At 40.1% G+C, this 17,786-nt stretch overlaps 1 long non-coding RNA gene across 1 annotated transcript in view; it reads left to right on the top strand.

Moving 5' to 3' along the window:
* The window catches only part of LOC309662215, a 284,000-nt gene that overhangs the window by 120,410 nt on the left and 145,804 nt on the right, over positions 1-17,786 (top strand). Inside the window, exon 4 of the long non-coding RNA XR_014264588.1 lies at positions 12,558-12,689. This is a non-coding gene — a long non-coding RNA (uncharacterized lncRNA). The remainder of the gene's footprint in view (positions 1-12,557; positions 12,690-17,786) is intronic.

Genomic DNA, 17,786 nt, shown 5'->3' with positions numbered 1-17,786 from the left:
TAAAATTCCCATCACATGATGCACACAAAAGACATAAAATGTGTAACTTGAGAAAGAAAGAGTCACCTGCTGGCGTCATAAGTCAAGAATTCCCAAGGATGGTGGGATTTGAGGTGGGCTCTGTGGAACAGGTAAAATGGTGATAAATGGAGAAGGGAGAGAAATGCTCCCCTGTGGAATGAGTGGAGGTTTTCTCTTCTCTGCCTGAGCAGAGCAGAGCGACAGCTGGCTGACTTCCTGCAGAGAACAGCCTTTGTACACAGGAATGGAAGATGAAGTCCAAGCTTTAGGCTCTAGGATTAAGCTACCTCAGACCTTAGAGACAGGGCATCTCTCGGCACAATACTCACTATTGTTCATTTGGGAATTTTTATTTGTCTTATCAAATTTCTCGCCAGTGCTATCACAATGGAAAGCCACAGGAAATATTTTGCAATTTACACATTGAAAAAGAAAGACATGCTTATACATAAATCCGTTTAAATGGAATTCACATGGAATGAATTAAGGAGGAACAGGGATAAACTTACTTTCAAAGTAGGGGAAATTAAGGTGCGAGAACAATTTCTCAGAGTGACAATTAGCGCTAGATTAGTTACTGAATTTCAGCCTATTAAATTCTAGTGTGTAGTGCTGATACGTAGTCAATATGCACGAAGGAGGCTTTGTTAACATACGTTTGAAAAATTTCCCTTTTGCTTGGTAAATAGTCACTGCCTTGAGTTCCAAAAGACTGGTGACCATAATTCCTGCTTTGCCTGGACAGTCCTGCTATACCCTTGTTATCTAGTGTAATTAATATAGTGCCCTTTATCATTCCTGAAACTGTTCCAGTTTGGGTGATAAATTATATGGTCACCCTGCCACTGTTCCCTTCCTGGAACCCCTTGGACCTCCCTATAAACCAGCAACAATGGGCTAATGACAGTGCAACCAGGGTCTGTAGAAAGGAGCATGGCTCAGCACTAAAGCTGCTGTCCTTGCCTAATCAGTTAGTAAATACTTTGACTTTTATCCTTACAGGTTTGGCCTTTTTCAGATTTTCAAACTCTATAGGTGGTTCAGAGAGATTCTCCCTCAGCCTGTGGCTGTAACTGCCTGGTGCAGAGGGGAAGACTCCAGTCCTCTTGTGGCTTCGGTGGCCCAGCCTCCACACCACTCTCCAGCCTCGCCCTCATTCCCTGTCCTCTTGCCACGTGGGTCTTCTCTCAGTTTTGTGAGAGCAGCTCTTTCCTTTTCACTCTCATTCTGTCCACAATGCTCCTTCTCCCTCCTCATCTAGGCAAGTCATCTTTTAGGTCGCAACTTCACGAAGACTTCCCCAGGCAAGATTTCCTTGACCCACTGTGGTAGCAGAATTCAAAGATGGCCCCTGAGATACCTGCCACTGGTATATATATACACCTTTTCCCAATTATTCAATGAAACACTAATCTAGGTACTACTGTGAAGGGATTTTGCAAATATAATTTAGGTCCCCAATAAGATGAGCTTAAGATGGGGAGCCTAAGCTTGGGGAGCCAAACCCAGTCCAGTAAACCCTAAAAGGAGACTGGGTTCTTCTGGAAGAGAGAGCTTTGAATCATGAGAGATTCAATACAAAAGAGGTTTTCCATCGCTGGCTTTGAAGAGGGAGGGGACTCTGTGACAAGGAATGTGGGTAGTCTCTAGGGGTCGAGCACAGCCCCCAGCAGTCAGCCAACAAAGAAACAGGGACCTCAGTCCTGCAACCACAAGGAACTGATTTCTTCCAACCACCCGAATAGAACTTATTAGTGCATTGTTCCCCGGAGCCTCCAGACTAGAACTCAGTCTGGACAACACCTTGATTTCAGCTTCTGAGACCCTGGGTAGAGAATCCAGCCACACTGTGCCTGAGTTCTGACCTACAGAAGTCTGAGATATTAAGGGGTTATGGTTTTAAACTGCTAAGTTTATGACAGTTTGTTACATAGCAAAAGAAAACTACTACATCCAAAGTCTAGTTCACACTCCTTTCTTATCCATCCATAAGATCATATTCTTTCCTTTCATTGGTGTTGTTTAGTTTCTAATTATATATTAAGTTGTGTGGCGGGTTGCATAGTGTCTCCCAAAAATTCATGTCTACCGAGAACCTCAGAGTGTGACCTTATTTGGAAATAGGGCCTTTGCAGATGTAATTAATTAAGGATCTTGAGATGAAATCATCCTGGATTTATGGTGGGCTCTAAATACAGTATCTGCTGTCCTTATAAGAAAAGAGGACACAGAGACACACAGATGGAGAGAGAGATTGAGTGAAAAGTCTTACAAGCTGAGGAACTCCAGAAGCTGGAAAAAGCAAGGAAGGATTCTCTGCTAGAGCCTTCAGAGGGAGCTTGGCTCTGCCAACGTCTTGATTTCAGACTTCTGTCCTCCAGAATTGTGAAAGAATAAATTTCTTTGTTTTAGCCACCCAGTTTGTGGTACTTTATTATGGCAGCATTAGGAAACCAGTATGCAGTCTATGATTTTTTAATTTTTGGATTCTCTCTGTCACACCCTTTGAGTTAAGGGTTGTGTCTATTGTTGCCCAGCATGGTGTCTTCCATGCCTTTCCTAATGTCTGACATAGAGTAGGTGCTCAAAAAATTAAATCATCATCTAATTAATATGCATATGGTTGTAAGAATGGAAAAATGACTGAGAGCTTTGCCTTACCTCTGACTGGTTAATTTTCCTTTTCAGCACACTAGGGAACAAATATCTCAGAAGGAATATTTAGCACAAGTCCAGGTTTGAGGTCAGTCAGTATACTGTATATTTGGGGACCACAGCTTTTCATAGTCCTCCTTCTACAACAGAAACAGCAGTGTTCTTGGATTATTTCCATTCAGGGCTGGATATAGATTTTGACAAGAACTTAAATCCAGTCCTGGACATCTAAGGTAATGTGGATTTCTGAAACTAACTCAGTTGTATGCAGACTTTGGGGCTACACTCAATGGAAATGCCTTGCCTAATGTAAGCAGTAAAACAAAGCTATGGGAATGCACTGAGTAGAATACAAAATTGAAGGAAGACTTGAGCAGCAAGATGTCTGGAAGGACAGGAACCAAGGCCCCTAAGATACTTTGGGTATCTTAGAAACAGGCTCTTATGGTTACCACTTTAGGGTTCCACCATTGGCTGATTCAGCTCCAACCACTTTTTGTACCTCAGAGCTAAAGATTACATGTCCCAGGAGACCAGATCTGATTGGCTAACAAGTCACAGGCTCATCCCTGTGATCGCGGTCCTGCGATTGGCAGTTCCACTAAACCATGTGAAGTAAGAAAGTTCCACAAATAAAGATGGTACTATTACCAAAAGGCAGAAAAAGGAAGCTGGACAGATAACCCAGAAAACTTCCTCTAAACTCTCCATGTAAGCTCATCCTCCAACCACAGTGACCTGACCAAAAGTTTGTTATTTTGACATTTTAGAACCCACCTTCCCTTCTGGTATCAGTGTCCCCATATTTTGGGGGAAATCCTCTCTACATTCATTTGGTGTGAATGGAGCTCCAGGTGTGCATAGGAGACTCCAGCCAGGTTAATTCAAACCAAGGAGTTTTCAGGTTTTTTCTTGAATGTATTAGAGGAAAAGAATTTTTTTTTTCTTTTAGTCTTCTTGAGGTTGCTAAGGATGTAGGGTATAACTCTTGAAAGTCTAATTTTCACACAAAGGAAAGAGCTTGGAGAGTGTAAAGCCAACACAGAGGACATCAGAAACGAGGAGGGAGGAGAATAAGACTGAGACATAGTGATGTCACTTGTGTCCCAAATCTGACCCCAATTCCGGGTTTTACAGTTGAATGGGTCTCCTTTCTTTTCCCTTCCTTCCTGCTTTTCTCTCCTCTTCCTTCTCCTCTTCCTCATCCTTCTTTTCCCTTTTCTTTGGCTTGATTAAGTGTGAATTGTAGTTTCTGTCACTTGCAACCAAAAGAACTCCGAGTAATTTAGAGAGAGAGAGAGAGGAAGTGAGAGAGAGAGAGGGAATTTCACTCATAAATAGTGAGGACAGCAGAGTCCCCCGCCTGGTCTCTGCTAATGCAAGTTCTGCTCTGGTGCACACAGTGAGTACCGTCTTCTGCCTCCTCTTCAGAGGCCACACAGTGTGTCTGGTGTTCTATTTTTCATCCCCTCCCCCAACTCAGATTGACTGTGTCCAATCCCTGGTGTTCTCTGTTATGGCTTCTTGAACTGTCTCCCTACTCTTCCTGTGCCTGCTTTGACAGTTACTGTCACTCTCTCGAAAGTTGCAAATGTTTCTCACTGTTGCTTTGAGAAGTGGGAATCATGCAGAGAGAGGTGTTATCTGTCAGCAAAGCAGCATTGTGAGATTGGCTTGCCAAGTTGGTGAGACTCTTCAAGTTGTTTCCCTCAGGCTGTGGAGCTTTGTCAAGGTCTCTTTTACTTTGCTGTAAGGGAGTCAAGTGCATAAAGGCACATGTGCCTGCTGTGTGTGCAGACAGCACCTGCCTGAAGCAGCCTGGGTCGCAAGGACTGCCTGCCTGGGGACCTAGCATTATCCATCACTTTTGCTACAGATCCCGGCCTCTGCTTTGAGAAAGTGATTTGACAAGCTGAGGCCGTGATCTGAGCCGTGGCTGAACTAGGAAAGAAAAAGTTAAAAGAGGGTTTCTCAGGGCTTCCTTGTTTATCCTGGAGCCAAGCTATTGGCATGGATGTAATTTCTCGCTACCCACCTCTGACACAGCAGCCGAATGACTGTTAGAATGATTGGCGACTAAGTGGAGTGGAGCTATTTGAGGATAATGTAGAACATCGATTTTATGGACTTCAATATATTGTTTCGATGGACAGGTGGCCTTGCAAGTCCATTCCCATGAATGTGGGATGCTGTTTGTTATACATTCACGGAAGTGAGTGTGTATCACTGCCGTGCCATGTTCATGGTTTTTATTATGATCAAGTCCTTTGTCTGAACTGATAGAACCGTGTTGTTTGGAAGCCCAAATGACAGCAGCTGTTTTTTTGTTTGTTTAAAACTAAGCTCTACATTTCTATTAGCAAGTTGCTAAATCTCTTATGAGGAAATACTGCAAATATAAACAGAAAGCTCCCCAACATTCACTTACTTAGAATTTATAAACTTATTCTTGCAAAAGGTATTCTGGTAGAGCTCCCAGGAAGAGCATGCAGAGTGCTATTAGAATACATTATGAGGTTCAGAGGGTATTTTGGAGAAAGCTTCTAGAGGAGAATGATTTGGGGAAAGGAAATAAATGTTAGCCAGGCAGAAAAAAAAAACAAAAAACAAAAAAAAAAGAAAAAAAGTACAGCAAGAGCATTATAGGTAAAAGGAACAACAAAAATAAATGCAGTCTTTCCAAACATTCCTGTAACCTTTATAAGAATTATTCATAGGAACAAGAGATGCAACAGAAAACTCCTTGATAAATTTTCTCCTACAATAATATGAGAAATTGGTGTCACATTTCCAATGAAAGTTTGCTGTCACTTAATCGCTTTAAAGAGAAAACATTGTCCTATGCAGAGCACACTGTTTACTCTTGGGCTGTAACTTCTGAGGGGTGTTACATCCATCTCCGGGGATGTGGCCGTGGAGCTGTGCTCACACGTAAGGAAGCTCATTGTCTTTCAATCCCTGCAGGATATAGAGAAGTCAGAACCATTTCACCATCTACTAGCTCTGTGATCTCTGTAAATTGTTTACTTCATTTGAGTCCTTTTTCTTCATCTGTAAAATGGAGCTAATAATGGTCTCTACTGAGTTCCTGCTAGGGTTAAATGAGAAATTACATTTAAAGGGCTTATCACTCTTTCTAGAGAAAGAAGAAAAATGAACCACTTAATCCTTAAATAAAATCAAATAATAATAGAAAATAATCATAAGGAAAGCATGGGAAATGGTATAAGGCAGATAAAAGCAAAAACTATGAATTAAACAGAAAAGCAGTTGACTTGATAAACTCAAGACATTTTTATATTGGGCAAAAATGTTTAATATTCAAGTTTAGCAAAAACTGGAGAAAACACAAAACACAATGTTATGTATTAAATGCTTTAAAACACTACTGCACTGTGATTCAAGATTTCCACTTCTAGAAAATTCTTGTGAGGAAATAATCACAGAAGTGCATAAAGAGTCACAAATATATGTATTATTTATGTTGGGAAAATAATAGAAACAGCATCCATTAGTTGTATGTAGCTCATTACACAATTATGGCAGAGCCAAACAATCAAAATCTATGAAGAGTATTTATGGGTATAGAAAAAGACGCATAATAAGGTGTAAAACTAAGTCAAGAAGTTGTACACTTAGATACTAATTTGATTTCTAAAAATCCATATGAATTTATAGTCATAAGGGGTGAGTGTGTGTGTGTATGTGTGGGGGTGTAATGAGGTAGCCCAAGATACTCAGACACACAGTGGAATAAGAGAATTACATAGTTTGATTTTCTTTTGTATATTTTTAAAACTCTCCTAATTTTGTGCAATAAGCATTTATTGCTTTGGTGTCAGAAAAAAATATAAATACTAGAAGTTACCATTTTTTTCAAGCCATGCCTTAACATGGGAATAATTGAAAATCTCTCTCCCACTCTCTTGTTCCCCCTTTCCTCCTTTCCTCCCTCCCTCTCTCTCCCTCTGTCCCTCCTGTGAGACACTTCACTGGACTGGGTAAAGTCCAAGGATCCTTTCACAAACAAGCCTTAGCATGAAGAAAATTTTATGGACAAAGACTATTGTTTTTCAAAGCTCATCAAGGGGCTATGGGAGAGGGCATTGAAAATATCCATCATTTCCACCCAAACCACTTCTCGCATTTATTTCTTCCCTTTATATACCCTGACCAGGTAAGACATCCCACCATAGTGAGGGCTCTCATGCTATCTACTCTCCTAAACTCACCTTGATCATATTTTTTCCTTCCTGGCCTGGCAGAGTCAAATCATATTTGTATGTATTTGAACATTACTTACATGCATAACTGGTTATTTTTTTTCTTAAATCCAGCTGCATATTTTAGTTTCCTCCTCATTTAGGAAATTTAAATGGAACCTTAAGTCCATTCAGCAGTAAGTACTTTGTTCGTTTCCTGAAGCCACCAGAAAAGATCCAGTTTCTAAAATGTTTCATGAACTTCATACAGTGGATTCATTTCTCTATATGTACTCATTTCTTAAATTGGGTTGCACGTCACACTTTTAAGTTTTTGATTGCCTACCTATTTAGTATTGCCTATGTTTTATAGCAAGTCAATCTAAAAGAGCAACAAAGATGGGGCAGGGGTTGAGTTCCTTGGGTCATCTCAAGGAAGACACTTGATCTTCCTGGACAACAGCATTCTCTTCTCTAAAAGGAGAAATTTATTTGCATAAATTCTCCCTTGGTTGTTCTGGAAGGATTAAATAGCCAATGTCTGGAAGCAACACGAGCCATTCTGAAAATAAGGCTCTGGGAGACTATGATTTTCCTTCTCAGAAGGATTTATTGCTTCAGCACTGGGGCTTGCGTGCATTGTGTGTACAGAGCTGGGACTGACGTTCCTGGTTCAAGAAAAGAATTTCTTTCTTTAGCAAACACATATGTAGTGGTTAATATGTGTTAAGCACCATTTTAAGCTCTACAAATTTTAATGCATTTAATCCTTGCAATCCCTATGAAATTGGCACTATTGTTATTTTCATTTCATGAGGTAAGGGAACGGCCCCAGACTGGTGAAGTAATTTGCCCCAAATCTTGCATTTACTAAATGATAGAGTCAGGGTATAAACTCAAGCTACTCGTCTATAGATTTCATGTTTATAACCATGATGCTATGCTGCTTCGAAGGAATTTTTGAGAATTGACTGAAAATAACCCCCACTTTATGTTACTGAGGGGATTTTTGGTCTGTTTTAAATATAACCTTATTAATGTTGCCTACTTCCTGATTGATAGCCAATATTTATCCCAAACGGAAAGTGATTCCTGAACTTAATCTTGCAAGGGCGATTCTTCTTCTTAAATGCCTTCCATGAGCTAATGGAACCCTTCCCATCACATGTACTTGAATGCATTTGAACACACAGATTGAGAACCGCCAAAGAAGGGAGAGGGAAAGTCCTTTTCCCGATTCATGGAGGCGGAATCTCAGCATGAATCTGTCCATCAAGCGGCTCACAGTACTCAGGAAACCTCTCAGGAGATAAGCTGCTTTGAGGATTTTAAATCCACGAGCCCAACAGATTCCCCACCGCGCTGGTGGACAAGATTCACTTGACTAGCCTCTTGGCCCTCAGTGGAATTAGCTTGGCTGTATATGGCATTCGGCATTTTGATCAAAATTAATGTAATGCAGCTGAGATCCAGATAACATTCGTGAATTTTAAAAATGTCACTGTTTTACCTAACATGAAGCTTGGGTTGATCATGATCTTTTTATTTTTTTATTTAAAAAAAAATTTTTTTTGGCTTCAAACAAGTAATGCAAGTCGAAATACCTGCTTTTTCAATCTAACGAAAGAAATCCTGAAATTGATGTCGCCATCAAGCCATCTCATTTCTTTCTGAATGCATACGTAAAATTAAATGGCATTAACCTCAAAATTGACGGTGGGGATCAGAATAAAGCAATCTCCTTGAAATAACTGCTATGTGTAAGAGCTATAATAAGACTTGTGAACATCACCTCCATCCTCTGTAAGTGACTTAGTATGACATTCTTAGAGTGGTGGTGGCACTTTACAGTTGGAATTGTTCTTTAATAAACTCTTTCCTCACAACTTACCACCCCTTACTCAGTAAGTACCTTCACAATCCATTTAATGGGCAGACAAGCATTATTACCTTTATAATCCAAAGAAAAAATAGCAAAGAGCTAAATTTGAAAAGTGGTTGTTAGTTAAGGCAAAAAAAAAAAAAAAAAAAAAGATAAAGATGGTTAAAAAGCAAACAGAGGAGAAAATAGAACAAAGAGATGTTTAAAATCTCCTACAGACAATGGACAATGCTTCCTACTTTTATTTTAAAATACTTAGATAATGATAGAATGCCTCTAACCAAATTCCTCTGTTTCTTTTATTTTTCTGGTAGAACAGTTGGTTTGTGCAGGTGCTTATGAGGTCAAACCAAGAGATTTCAGGTAAATACCTGCTGTTGTAATGCCCTTATTTAGGGACTATCTATTCAGGTTAGCTCTAAAGGGCTTGTAGTAACACACTTATGTTCTACACTAGCTCTCTGGAAACTGACAGCAACTCCAACATTTCAGCAGTCTGTGGAGGCTGTGAAATCCAGCCCAGGGGCAGTGGTGTGTTTCTGCTCTCTGGGTATCAGCCCTGTTTCCTTTTTGCCTCTCCATCTCATATTTGTTCAACACCTCTTTAAACAATTCATTTCTTGTATTAATGTTCCTCTGTCTAAAGTACTTAAAATAATTACATTTTCCTGAGTGGATGCTGAGCTTAATTTCAGCAAACTCATAGAAAATAAAGGATACTTCTTTAATTTTAATGATATCACTTAGAAACCATTCTTCCACTGGTGAATATTTTTAGAAGGGCTTCTAGAGGTATGCTAAAAGCCATTTAAAAGCTGTTATTAAGCAATAATTAATCAATTTCATTTACTCATTAATTATTTATTGACACGCCCAGTGTTGTACTTATTACCTACATGCAAAATTTATTCGTAGCTTTTACATAGTTTGCTTCTCTTCTTATTTCTTACCTAGTATTAACCAGGTTACAAAACAAGGATTTGATTGGAAGCAGACATAAATGCTAGTTTTCATTAAAACCCTTGGTTAACAGGAATAAAGCAACTCTGATCGCTCTAAGCCAAACAATAAGGCAATTATAAATTCTGGAACTATCAAAGGAACTTGAAACTGCTAGAAAATTGCCAAGCATCTGTAAGCCTCTAAAGGTTTACATCATCAAAGAAAATACACTTTAATTTTAAAACAGACTGTGCAATTTACTAATAGTACTAAATACAGTGTTTCTAGATGCAGAACATATTGCTTTTAACTTCTGTAAGGCTCACAGAAATCTCAACAAAAAGGGAAACTGGCTAATAGTCAACATGGAGAATAAAAGAAGAAGAAGCCTCAGGAGCTGAGAGGCAGGTGGCCCATGGTGTGGAGCCTACCTGAGCCAGAATCCTGGCCCTGCCATCGTGGCCTCTGAGCTGTAGAGTGCAGATTTCTCCTGTCTGAGAGAGATGACTCTGACTGTAATAACAGAAATGAACTCATAGGGTTCTGGCGAGGACCACATAGAAAGTACTTAGAATAGTGCCTAAGAGATAGTAAACATTCAGTAAATGTTATTATTAACAATTATGATTATGGCTGGTGTGGTCACAGGGCACAGGAAGCCTGGACACTAGTGAGTAATTTATCTCCGATCACTACACTCACCTCAAACCTCTTCCTTCCTTCCTTGTTTCTTTCCTCCCTCCCTCCATCCCTCCCCCCACTTCCTTCCTCCCTCCCTTCCATCCTTCCTTCCTTCTACCTTTCTCCCATCCTTCTCTCCCACTCTCTCTCTTCCTCCTTCTCTGAGTGTGATTCTGCCTTTTTCTGTTTGCTTTTACCTCTCTCTCTCTCTCTATTATTCTGCCTTCTTCATTTAGTTCAATCTTCCCACCCTGATTTTTCCCTACCACCTTCTTCCCATTCCCATCAACCTCATTAGTGTCCTTTCTCCACTAGTTATGATCTGTTTAAAATGCATTTTTAATTACTTACTCTTTTCAAGTAATCTAACATTTTCATATTTCTACTTAAAAAATTAGCAAGGGAAGTGTTTTACACCTTGAAAAATAAAGTCCTCAAAACTATTTTAAATTATTTTATACGTGTCATTGCCTTGGTTGGATATTGTTATTTGGGGAGCAATAACAAACAAAGCTGTCTTCTATTCCACCATGGTAAGACATCAGTGGATTCCTAGCTTTGAAACTGTAAAGAGAGAGAGAGAACAAGAGAGAGAATATGAGAGAGAGAGAGAGAAAGAGAGAGAGAGAGAGAGATCTAAATTAGGGCTTGTCCAGGGTGTAATAGATTAGCACCTGCAGTTGAAACACACAATCAGGAAGCTGGGCTGTGCACAATAGTCTGGGGCCACATCCCCAAAGCAGCTCCAACCACTGAGCAGGGCTGGCCAAGTCAAGGCTGGATGGCAGCCATGGCCAGGCACGTGGCAGAAACAATTCCTGTCCTAGGAAGAGGAGAACAAGAGAACCTCCCATGGCTTTTCTTCTGGAAATTATGATGGTGGTATTCTTGTATCTTTTAGGTTGACATATTTGGACACTTTTCTCTCTTCTTGCTTGTATCTCAGAGCAACTAAGTAGACCTTAAAAATGATTCAGGAGAAAGTTCAAGTCTATTCTAGGTGCTTGTACTGTCACTCGTGTTTGGTAAAGCATGTATCTGTATTTGTTTACTTATTTAGTGGATGGTCCGGTGTACCATGGGGAAAAAGATGCACTTGGTAGACAGGAAACTTTTTATTAAAAAATACTTATGATGGGGCTTCCCTGGTGGCGCAGTGGTTGAGAATCTGCCTGCCAATGCAGGGGACATGGGTTCGAGCCCTGGTCTGGGAAGATCCCACATGCCGCGGAGGAACTAGGCCCGTGAGCCACAACTACTGAGCCTGCGCGTCTGGAGCCTGTGCTCCGCAACAAGAGAGGCCGCGATAGTGAGAGGCCCGCGCACCGCGATGAAGAGTGGCCCCCACTTGCCACAACTAGAGAAAGCCCTTGCACAGAAACGAAGACCCAACACAACCATAAATAAATAAATAAAAACAAATACTTAAAAAAAAAATACTTATGATGAAGCTACTTAATGAAAAGTACAAATTATTTTTTTCTATAAAATATTTTATTTTATCAATATAGCTTTTAATAACACCCAATCCGCCCTATTACAGTATAAAGAGAAGTGAAATGGAAACAAAATTCCCTTTTCCTTTTCCACTGAAAAGCCTTCTACTTGGTACCTACTTCATTTAGGGATGCCACAAAATGATGCATGGTCTCTCAGTGTCCCAATGTACACTGAACAGAATTAAGATGGAAACCTAGACAAGTATCAGAGCTAAATTCACTAGCAGGATAACTTTACATTATAACTCTATTTCTTAATACGTTATGTTTTCATCAGAATTCTTAATAGAAATAAAGATTAAAGGAGATGACTGCCAAGCTGCTGTTTTCAAGAACACCTCGTCTTGGATTCCGTCATGGATCTGACATTTATAACATTGCTCACTGCACACTTCCATCCATTCTACGAGCTTGCATTTATAGAGCATATTTAACATCATACAGAACTTTTACATGCATCATGGTATTTTACATTTGTGGAGTACTTTAGCATTTATGAAGCACATTCACCTTCATGGTGGCATTTGAGTTTTACAGAAATCTTGTTGTATTAAAGAGGGGGCCCACAGAAGACCAGAGGTTATAAATCACCCCCAGGTCACACAGGTAAGAGATAACTCAATCTTCTAATGAGACTTCATTTGAATCCAGGGCTTCTGATTTCTTTTCTCACAGGAAAACACCAACCAACACACACAAAATAATTTGCAGATTTGTGCAAAGTGGCGACAGTGAAGAGAATCTGAAGAGAACAGAAGTCATGACATAAAATTCCTGTGTGCTCGGTGCAGCCCTCACTAAGTCAAGGTAGGTGTGTTGCCCTTTTCCATATTAAGTTATTTCAGCTATATGAAGTGCACCAAGATGACACCAGCAGGGCACTGACTTGATTTAGAACTGAGCCACACACCTGTTCTTCTAAATATAAACAAATTTGCAACCTGAGCTACTGGCAGTCACTGGAGGGTAAGCAAGTGAAAGCTGGGGCTGGCGCCTGCCTGCAGCCTGACCCTGGGCTTACAAAAGCACAAGGACGAAGAAAGCGTCATGCCAGGCAGGATATTTGGCATTGCAATCTGGTGGTCACAGTGACCTTTTATCTCACCAGAGAGATTGTAATTATTAGCTTTATTATCCTTATTGTTATTTTATAATGTGCTTAGTTTGCTCTTGTGGTTCAGCTTGTACCCAGCTTGTTGAACTTTCCAGGTCCACTTGGTTTGTATATACGAAAGTTGCCTCAGTTGCTGTGTTTGGAGAGAGCTTATCTGAAGGGAAATTGTTTGCTGCACTCCAGAACACTAAATTAAATCTATAATATATTTTCAGTGTCCACGTGAAGGCAATATTGTTCCAGAGTCTAGAGTTCCTGGCTATTCAAAGTATGTGACTATTCCTTGATACTATGATGCCTCTTTCCATTCTTGCTCAGAGGGAAAGAAATCATACTGGGGTCCTTGGAAATGTTCCACCTTATCCTTAACTGATGGGGTACTACAGAGGTGATGCAAATGTAAGTAGCCCAGTGGCAGGTGTGTTATGGTGCACATAATGGAATTGTACAGAACTGGGGGACTTGATTGATCTGATTGGCCAAAACTCTTAAGATGGTCCAGATTAGTAGGTTCTGAAAGCATTATTTCTAGATGCTGAGCATCAGCAGAGAAGTCTCTTAATTCTCTTTCAAAATGACTGCTATGCAGTTGCAGAAGATTTGCTTGTTGAAATTTTTGAATAGACAGAAAAGCACCAAAGAATAGTAAAACTATTGCCATCTTTTGATTTGCTTATATGTTCCTCCATCTTCAACCTGGTAGTTTGATGAATTCTACTAAAATGTCTTCTAGTGTGAATAAATATATTGAATTCTTGGGGTAAACCCTACTTGTGTATGGTGAAATGTTACATATTTAGATAGAGCTAGAGATAGAGAGATTGATGTATACATGTAGATTGATCTAGCTGAGATGGTGATAGAGCTGTAGTTCAATTCTCCCTTTGAGAGAACCTGCTGCAAAGAGTCACTGGCAGACTCAGCTGCTGTCACTGGGGAACTACCTTACCATTCACGCGTGGCCATGCTCTCCCTGGTCTGTTCTCAGCCAATGACTGAGCACAGGAGGAAGATTAGAGCTGGACATTCCTGCTCTTTCCCATCCTCCACCAAGAGGATAAGTCAAAACAATATTACAGCCCAGGGGAATGATGGAGATTAATGTCACCATTAAAGACCTGAAATGTGGTGTTCTTCATCATATCTTCATGTAATTCATTAGTCTGGTCCCTGCAGAAACTGGATGAATTCTGAAGAATGACTATAGACTACTGCAAACAATCACGTAGCTCTGATCACAGCTGCTATACAGGATATGGTATGATTGTCAGAGTTAATTTATAAGGTCTCAGGTACATTGCAAGTGGCCATGGATTTGGTGAGTGCGTTCTTTTCTATTCCAACCAGAAGAGAAGGACAGAAAGCGTGCACGTTCATGAGGACTACACAACAATAATTATAGGTTTCCCTGATGGCTACGTTAACTCTCTTCCTCTTTCAGGATACAATCCAAAGATGCAAATCCATCTGCATATCCTAAAGAACATCACATTGCTACCATATATCAATGGTGCCATGTTGATGTGGCAGGCTGAGCAAGAGGTGCTTAATATGCTGGAGACCTTGGTGAAATACACGCACTCTAGAGGATGAGAAGTAAATTCAGTGATGAATCAGGTACCCATCTCTGTGGTAAACATTTAGGAATCCAGTTGTCAGGAGATTTCCAGTACATAACCTCCAAAGTATAAGTCAGTTGGCTAGAGCTTGTGCTCCCTACTACTAAGAAGGCAGGGGGCACAGCTCCTTGTAAACTGCTTCAGGTTCTGGAGGCATCACATTCTACACCCAGGTCCTAGGAATACAGCTCTGTTTCATGTGCTGGGTGACATGGAAGGCTGCTAACTTTGAATGGGGTTTAGAGTAGGAAAGGACTCTGTTTAGTAGGTCAGGCGGTGGTGTGAGCAGTTCTGCTATTTGGGACATAGAGTCCAGCCACCTCTATGTTTGAAATGTCAGTGATAGAAAAAGATAAAGCATGGGAAAAATGGCAAGCCTAAAAACTGGGAGGATTACAGTGAAAGCCCCTGATGTTCTAGAACAAGGTCATGCCATTTGAGTGAGAATTATATGGCTTTTGTAAAAACAACCCGACGTTTTATTGGGCTCTGGTAGAGGCAGAACATTTCACTACGGTGCGCCTAGCAATCATGCATCTAGAACTACCCATTATAAGCTAGGTCCTCTTGGACCACCAAGACATACAATCAGGTGGCCACAGCAGCAATCCATTGTAAGATGGAGATCATACATCAAGAATGGAAGTGTAGACGGACCAAATAGTAAGCAGCATGAGCAGATAGCTCAGATCCCCATATCTCCCACCAAAATTGCACCAGCCCCTCTTCTCAAGCTTGTCCCTATGACTATACTATAGGGGGAAATTCCTATATGGCCGAAGGAGGAGAAAAGCCCAAATTGGATTTACAGATGGGTGAGCTTGGTGGGTTGGTGTGAGCTAAAAATAAAAAGAAGCTGTATTATGGCTACAATCCAGGGTAACCTTGAGAGTCAGTAAAGAATAATTTTTTCCAAAGATAGAGTGGTGGGCAGTGCTTGTGTGTTGAAGAAAAAGTAACTAAAGAGGAGGAGTAGCTAAAGGTGGTCAGAGTCTGTAAGGAAAAGGATTGGGAAGTTGGAGACAAGGAGGTGGATGGACATTTGGGGGTGGGCATGGTGTGCGAAGACTTTGTGTGCCCACTGCAAAGCACTTACCTCTGAAAAGGCGCTGGAAAACTGAGGAGACAGATGATTTAGCCAGTTTGTGTTAGCCGACCTCCATCGTTGGCGAAGCCCAGAACTGGCAATGAGGGTGTATGAACTGAGTGGCTGAGACGAAGGCTACACGTGGACTCCTCCTTCCCATAGTCGATCTAGCTACAGCTGCCTCTGTATGTTGAATGTTCACCCTATTAGCAGTAGGAGCTAATGTTGATACCCAATATGACACTTTGCTCCAAAAATCTAATTAGCAACTTGGTGGCAAGTTGACTATATTCAGTGTCTTCCATTCTGAAGAACCAGTGGTTAATCCTTACAGGGACAGAGACCTATTCTGGTATGGGTTTGCCTTTCTCACCCACAGACTCAGCCAGAACCACTTGTGAAGGCTTATGAATACCTAGTCCACAGACATGGGATACCACACAGCACAGAATCCAACCAGGGCACCCACATTTCAGCCAAGAGGGTGTAGGAGTGGGCCTGTGACCATGAATCCATTGGTTAAATCGCATACCATTCTGAAAGAGGCAGTCTGATAGCACATTAGAACAACCTACTTCCTGAAGGCAGAGCTGAAATGCTAGTCCGATAGTAGTCCTTTGCAAAATGAGGTGCTATCTTTCAGGACACGGTATATGCACTAGATAAGAGACTTCTATATAATGCTGTGTCCTTATCAAGAAGAATACATGACATATATACACTAATATGTATAAAATGGATAACTAATAAGAACCTGCTGTATAAAAAAATAAATAAAATAAAATTCAAAAAAAAAAAGGAAGAATACATGAGTCCAAAAACTGAAGGGTCTTGTTTGCCATTGTTCCCAATGACCCAACTACAGAATTGTTTATATAGCAAATAATTGAGAACAAGAGAAATGCCAAATTATGGTATATAACACGACAGAATGATAATTAATAGCTATAATTATTGAAATTAAGAATATTTATTATGTATTGACATTATATGGGATAATTTTTAACTCTCATCCCCACAGCGCTGGGTTCTTCAGGCTTAGATGTTCTGATCTCCAAAGGGCATTCACTTTTGCTAGGAGACACAACTAAGTTTCCATTTAAATATAAGCTATGCCTGCCTCCAGGGCACCTTGGACTCTGTGTGTCCAGGTACCAGCAGGTAAGGAGGTGCCTTCATTCCAGGGGTAACTGACCCTGGGCAGAATGAGGAGGGAAGACTGCTTTTACACAATAGAGACAAAGAAATGGAACCCAGGTCCCCAAGGTTTTGTATTTGTGTTTTATTTTCTTTTTCAAGGTTATTAGACTCATTTTTTTTCAGAAAATATATTTGGTTGAAATACCTTCTGAGAATTCTCATGTTTGATATCTTTCTGTTTCTCTTCTCTCACCTCACTATAACTTTCTTGTTTCACAGTATTCTTCATCAAAACTCTGTGGACATTGCTTCATTGCCTTCTGTCATTTTATGTTATGGAAAGAATTTTAATATACAACTACTATATACTTTTTTTGTAGGCAACCTCTTTATTATTCTGCCACTGTTCATGTAGAATTTTGTTTCCTTTATTTTTGAAATAAAAACATGTCATAAAATATATGGCTTTTTTTCATTTGTTTTATCTGGCCATCAAGGGCCCCTTTGACCCAAAACCTCAAACCTGTTCAAGAAAAGTTTTTTTTTTAAATGTTATTTTGAGTATTGCCTCTCATCCTTCTCTTCTGTTTTCTCCTGAAACTGTTGTTACATGTGTGTCATTGTTCTTTGGTACCTTTTCCATGTCTCTTATCTTTTCTCTCATCGTTTTCATATCTTTATTCTTAACTCTCCTTTATTGAATAATCTGTGAAGCACATCTTCTGCTGTAATAGACTAAGGTTTCAGGTGATTCTAATGAAGGTTTTACTGCCAGCATTGCAATTTTAAATTTGCAAATAGGCATTTCTTCCAGATCTCAGATGGCTTGACTTAGTGCTTGACTAGTACAGATACAAAAATATAATATTCTCTTTAACTTTTCACCAAGTCTTTCTCCTTTTATTGCACTGAATCTGCTGAAGTTGAGGAATATTTGGTTGATT

Source organism: Balaenoptera physalus (genome assembly GCF_965194825.1).
Source record: "Balaenoptera physalus genome assembly, chromosome: 6".
NCBI classification, from domain to species: Eukaryota; Metazoa; Chordata; class Mammalia; order Artiodactyla; family Balaenopteridae; genus Balaenoptera; species Balaenoptera physalus.
This window is presented reverse-complemented; position numbering and strand designations above follow the sequence as displayed.